General features: G+C 45.7%; 1 long non-coding RNA gene across 1 annotated transcript; it reads left to right on the top strand.

The window, feature by feature from the left end:
- The first annotated feature begins 763 nt into the window (after positions 1 to 763).
- LOC138674185 (uncharacterized) lies at positions 764 to 5,599 on the top strand. The gene is made up of 3 exons (XR_011320522.1): positions 764 to 782; positions 923 to 1,041; positions 5,527 to 5,599. It is a non-coding gene; the product is annotated as an uncharacterized lncRNA (long non-coding RNA).
- The last annotated feature ends 1,103 nt before the right edge of the window (positions 5,600 to 6,702 follow it).

Here is a 6,702-nt window from a genome sequence, read left to right as displayed (position 1 = left end):
AAGCGGCTTGGCGTAGCCAAGAGGTTGATATTTTTGGCCAAATGGCGAGTGGTATGGGGACTAATGTGCCAAGAGATGAGGGATTTGAGGGCCTAACAACAGAGATTACGCATCTGCATAAGAATCTAACCAAAACCTGGTGGAATGTTAAAACACTGGAGAGTTACAAGAAACAGAATATCACACCTAGAGGTTTAAGGGTGCAAATCTTTCCGGCATGGGAAGTAGATACGGATTTCAAATGTACATGGGAGAAGGGTCTACAGAGTTGTTCATATATACTTATTGATTTACTTATTGCACATGATTACAAACTACTGGCACAATTGAAAGATGAGATCAGGAGTAAGGATGGGAAGTTGGAAGAGTTTGATAAGAAAGAAAAAGTTACCCCTTTCCAAGAGAATCTCAAGGTGGTTATTGAAAAATTTGAGAAGGACATTATTAGGGGCAAAAGAGAAAAATTTCAAAGGGACAGAACTGATTACGCAGAAGATAGAGCCTTCAAATGGACACACCAGGGTAATAAAAGAATGACTAACAGGCGACGTCTGGTTCAGGAGGTTGTTGCTGGCAGTGTAACACAGGAATTGGTTTCGAGTGATTTTTTGTCTACCGACACCAGCGACCGCGAAAGCGGCACAGACGCGGGAGAAGGAAGTACCGCAGGCCGGAAAAAACGAAATGGCAGGAACAGAGACTGGTCACCGAATTTCAAGAGGGTTACCCGGTACAACAATCGCAAGCGTTAGAAACCCACCCAGCTCCGGAGGGTGACATGGGTGAGTTGAATATTATAAACTTATCGTCCTACACACTAACCACTGTCGAGAAAAAGCTGCTGTCTAGAGGGTTATCCTTTTCCCTCTCTGAGCATCTTGGATAAATTTGAGTTAACTAAGGATCTATATATGTTCTGCAGACAACTGACTTTCAGGATGCTCCATCAGAACCCTACAGTGATGGATGGACTTACAGATATTGACCGGCAACTACTACGTGATCTTACAGATCTGTTAGAAGAAAATGAACATCATCCAGGTAGGCGGAGGTTTGATGGAAGGTTGCCCTCACAGGCTACCCCATCCTTTTCTTTGTTCCCCACTATTCACATTTTTTTTGATAAAGTCAGCAGGGATATCCAGGATCTTAGGTTGGATAAATTGGGTCAGGGTAACCTTTCAGGGGAGGAAAAACGGGCGCTTAAGGGACTTAAGTCTAATGAGGCCTTTGTTATCAAGGAGGCTGATAAGGGGGGCAACATAGTGCTGTGGCCGAAGGACATGTATTGCAGGGAGGCAAGGAGACAGCTAGATAACCTACAGCATTATGTTGCCCTACCATCGGACCCAACCCCAGTCTTTAAGGCCAGTCTGGATAGATTACTCCATTGTGCCCACGATCAGGGCATCATCAGCAAAAGAGAACTGGATTTCTTAACGGTGGGACACCCGATGGTTCCGACGTTCTATATGTTACCTAAAGTACATAAATCCGTGTCGGAGCCACCGGGTAGGCCCATCGTTTCGGGGATTGGGGGACTATATGAGAAGTCCTGTATTTACTTGGATTTTTTCTTGCAGCCCCTTGTGCTAAAACTGGACTCCTATATACGGGACTCGTCATTTCTCATTCAACAATTGGATCCCTTGGTATTACCTGATGACACTATCCTGGCCACACTCGATGTTGAGGCGTTATATACCAACATTAATCATGCAGAGAGGATGTGGAAACCACAAGAGAGACGACCAACAAGGGTAGCTATAATTGAAGTAAAAAACTCTTTATTAAATACATATCTATAAAACATATTAGGACATAGATAGAACATGGGTGGGGAGATGAAACATGTTACAATACAGGTACTCCCCTATACAGGACTAAATGTGCCGGCAAAGCTCTGACTCCCTAATTGAAAAGGATCTTAGTAGTGGGAGGAGACACCAACAAGATGGAAAGGCTAAATAGTAATTGAAGTACTATATATCTATTACATCACTATGCCCTGAATACAGTGGGTCAAAACTAATATATATGTGGATCTCTATAATGCCCGTATATATTAACAGTACAGAGTAATGGGGCAGAGAACCAAAGACCCCTGGGACATCCCAAGTGGCCACTAATATCAGGCATGAGAGGTATACGATAAACCCGGTAACTCAACAATAAATGCCATAACCAAATGTGTAAAGCATGTCCCAAGGAATAGACCAGGGAGGTGCCAATGCACCTATGTGGAACATGAACACTGCGGTAAACCGATCATTATTACCTGGTCCTGGACTGCAGGCTGGTGTGCAACAAGAGCGTAGCCGGCACGTCTACCCGATGCGCGTTTCGGAGCCGAGGCTCCTTCGTCAGGGGTATGTGTCTGAATGCCTGCGTGCCGGGGTTTAAATGCGTGCCCGTCAGCCTCTGCAGCGGCGTCGACCGGAAATGACGCAGACGTTGCCAGGGCAACACTACCCACAGCGGCGGCGACGTCATGCGAGGGCGCCGCCATAACCATGGCAACCGCCCGAGCATAGAGACGCCGCAGACCGCGGGGAGCAGCGATTCCCAGCCCGTATGCGTACAGGGGACGCCGCTGTAGATGCGCGGCGCAAACCGGACTGGAGACAATCACCGTTCGCACAGGGTGAATGGATCATGTCTATCTATAACCTAAAATCCCTAAGGGCGTAATAAACTCCGCCAGTCCTCCCCATAGACCTCATTAGGGTATCAAGACCCAACCTCCAAAATCACCATGGTCACAAGCACTACACCTAAACGGCACTAAGGCAACAATATGGAACAAGAACCCATAGATGGAATACACCCATTATACTATCACAAAACACAGACAGAAGAAACATAATATAAACAATGCCACAAAAACACAAAAAATAGAAAAAGACATATAAATAAAAAACAAAAGGAAAAATAGGACGAAATCCGTATCCCCCCACAGGCTGTAAACTCGGAGGGTGAGGTTGGATGCTGTTTCTTCCAAATGCGATATATCTAGGACATCATCCAATGCACAAATGGTGACTTGGGTCCAAACAACACATCTGACATGTCCATCAATAGAAATGGATCTAAAACATAAAAACAATGTTAAAAACAAAATAGGGGTGCACCCGATCATGCACATGACCAAATCCCCTATATGCCGGTCACGATCACAGAAAAGGCGCAAAGCTTATGTTCTCATTAAGTCCGTGGGGATGGACACTATTAAGTGTCCATATCCACCGTGTCTCAAGCTGTGCCAAACGTTGTGAGATATTCCCGCCTCTGATATTAGTTTCAATCAAATCGATGCCTTTAACCAGTAAACCACTGCTGTCACAATTGTGATGTTGCTTAAAATGACGTGGTATCGTTTTTAATAATTGCGCATCCGCTTCCAAAGCTGCTGCCTCGATCCCACGAACGTGCTGTCGCACCTGCGGTAAATGTGTAGCGTGTAAGAACATCCTGAGGGCAGATTCATTTGTAGATTCGACAGGACACAAGACATTCAATATTAAGAAATGTATAACATGCACGTCTAAGAATGTCATATATTATGCATCTTGCCCGTGTCCTCTGATTTACGTAGGCCTAACCACGAGGCAATTAAAAATTAGAGTAAGAGAACACGTTCGTGGGATCGAGGCAGCAGCTTTGTCAGCACATGTCAGATGTGTCGTTTGGACCCAAGTCACCATTTGTGCATCGGATGATGTCCTAGATATATCGCATTTGGAAGAAACAGCATCCAACCTCACCCTCCGAGTTTACAGCCTGTGGGGGGATACGGATTTCGTCCTATTTTTCCTTTTGTTTTTTATTTATATGTCTTTTTCTATTTTTTGTGTTTTTGTGGCATTGTTTATATTATGTTTCTTCTGTCTGTGTTTTGTGATAGTATAATGGGTGTATTCCATCTATGGGTTCTTGTTCCATATTGTTGCCTTAGTGCCGTTTAGGTGTAGTGCTTGTGACCATGGTGATTTTGGAGGTTGGGTCTTGATACCCTAATGAGGTCTATGGGGAGGACTGGCGGAGTTTATTACGCCCTTAGGGATTTTAGGTTATAGATAGACATGATCCATTCACCCTGTGCGAACGGTGATTGTCTCCAGTCCGGTTTGCGCCCCGCATCTACAGCGGCGTCCCCTGTACGCATACGGGCTGGGAATCGCTGCTCCCCGCGGTCTGCGGCGTCTCTATGCTCGGGCGGTTGCCATGGTTATGGCGGCGCCCTCGCATGACGTCGCCGCCGCTGTGGGTAGTGTTGCCGTGGCAACGTCTGCGTCATTTCCGGTCGACGCCGCTGCAGAGGCTGACGGGCACGCATTTAAACCCCGGCACGCAGGCATTCAGACACATACCCCTGACGAAGGAGCCTCGGCTCCGAAACGCGCGTCGGGTAGACGTGCCGGCTACACTCTTGTTGCACACCAGCCTGCAGTCCAGGACCAGGTAATAATGATCGGCTTACCGCAGTGTTTATGTTCCACATAGGTGCATTGGCACCTCCCTGGTCTATTCCTTGGGACATGCTTTACACATTTGGTTATGGCATTTATTGTTGAGTTACCGGGTTTATCGTATACCTCTCATGCCTGATATTAGTGGCCACTTGGGATGTCCCAGGGGTCTTTGGTTCTCTGCCCCATTACTCTGTACTGTTAATATATACGGGCATTATAGAGATCCACATATATATTAGTTTTGACCCACTGTATTCAGGGCATAGTGATGTAATAGATATATAGTACTTCAATTACTATTTAGCCTTTCCATCTTGTTGGTGTCTCCTCCCACTACTAAGATCCTTTTCAATTAGGGAGTCAGAGCTTTGCCGGCACATTTAGTCCTGTATAGGGGAGTACCTGTATTGTAACATGTTTCATCTCCCCACCCATGTTCTATCTATGTCCTAATATGTTTTATAGATATGTATTTAATAAAGAGTTTTTTACTTCAATTATAGCTACCCTTGTTGGTCGTCTCTCTTGTGGTTTCCACATCCTCTCTGTATTATACAGCTACGACTGGTACGGTTTTTAGTCCGTCAAGTGAGCATCAGTGAGTGTTTACTATTAGTCTACTCACGTGATGTTGCTCTTTAGCACCACCATTTGGATACAACATTAATCATGACCTAGGTATTGCTGCCGTGGGTTACTTTTTGGATAAATATACAACAGGTAGTAGGGGTCACGATTCGTTTGTCTTAGACCTTCTCAAAATCATTTTGGAGAAAAACTATTTTATTTTTGATAGGGTCTATTACAAACAGGTGTCCGGGACAGCCATGGGGGCGAGGTGTGCGCCCCCTTACGCAAATCTTTTTATGGGGTGGTGGGAGGAGACTCAGGTTTACAAGAATAATGATTATCAGGAGCACGTCCTGAAATGGTACCGCTTTATCGATGATATTGTGATCTTATGGACAGGTACAGCGGAAGCCCTGGAAGTCTTCGTTAAGGAGCTGAACACCAACCAATGTGGCATCCGGTTAACATCATGTTTTTCATGTAGGACGGTGGATTTCCTGGATTTAAGAATTACAATCGAGGACCATCGGATCACAACTACTCTCTTCCGTAAGAAGACGGCCACCAACAATATTCTGCATTATTCCAGCTTTCATCCACGCCATCTACGTGACAGTATTCCAAAGGGCCAATTCCTACGTGCTAGAAGGAACTGCAGTACTATGGCATGCTTTAAGGAACAATCAAAACTGCTCACGAAACGCTTCCAAGAACGGGGTTACCCACGGAGAGTGGTCTCAAGAGCTTATGCGTTCTCCCGGCAGAAGCCAAGGGAGGAGGTCCTGAGGACACAACAGAGGAACAACAGGAACCAACTGAGCCTGATTACAAGGTATAATAACCAGTGGAGAGACGTGTACCATATTATGGAGTCCAACTGGGGGATATTACTTAGCGACATGAGGCTAAAGACCATTATTCCCGACAGACCAAGAGTGGTAGCAAGGAGAGCATGGAACTTGAAGGACTGCCTTACCAGGAGCCATTTTAAGCGATCTACGACAAGAACATGCACAGGTAAATACGTTATAGGCTCGTATCCGTGTGGGAGGTGTTCGATCTGTCCCCTTATGTTAGCTGAAGAAGGCATTCATATTCCCTCTGTACCTTTTTGGATTAAATCTAGATCTTACTTTAATTGCCGTACTAAGAATCTGGTATATGCCCTGATCTGTGGCTGCCAGAAGATTTATGTGGGTCAGACCACCCAAGAGTTGCGCCGAAGGGTGCAACAGCACATCTCGAATATTAATACGGCCAAAGTTGATAGGGAAAGGGGGAAACAGATCACCTCCGTGGCCGCCCACTTTTTGGAACATCATAATGGCAGTTACAGGACTCTTCGTGTTATGGGCCTTGAGGGGGTGACCCCCAGCGTTAGGGGTGGGAGGCATACAGACGAACTGCTAAGAAAGGAATCCCGTTTAATTTTTTAACTCAAGAGCCTGGCCCCGGATGGTCTGAATGAGGAGCTATTATACACGGGTTTCTACAGAAAGCTCTAGTTCCTTGTTGAACTTTGATTTTTTCTGTGTCTGCCGTGTGCTTGGGTTCACTTGTAGGGTTAACCTCTGATATCCTCAGGTGCTAAATTTATTTCCCGATCTTTCTGTGTAGGTAACAAGGACGATCCTACTGGTGGCTGGAAGCCTGAGAGGGC

This window comes from Ranitomeya imitator, chromosome 4 (assembly GCF_032444005.1).
Source record: "Ranitomeya imitator isolate aRanImi1 chromosome 4, aRanImi1.pri, whole genome shotgun sequence".
Lineage (NCBI taxonomy): Eukaryota > Metazoa > Chordata > Amphibia > Anura > Dendrobatidae > Ranitomeya > Ranitomeya imitator.
The sequence above is the reverse complement of the archived record's forward strand: the minus strand, read 5'-3'. Positions and strand labels throughout refer to the sequence as shown.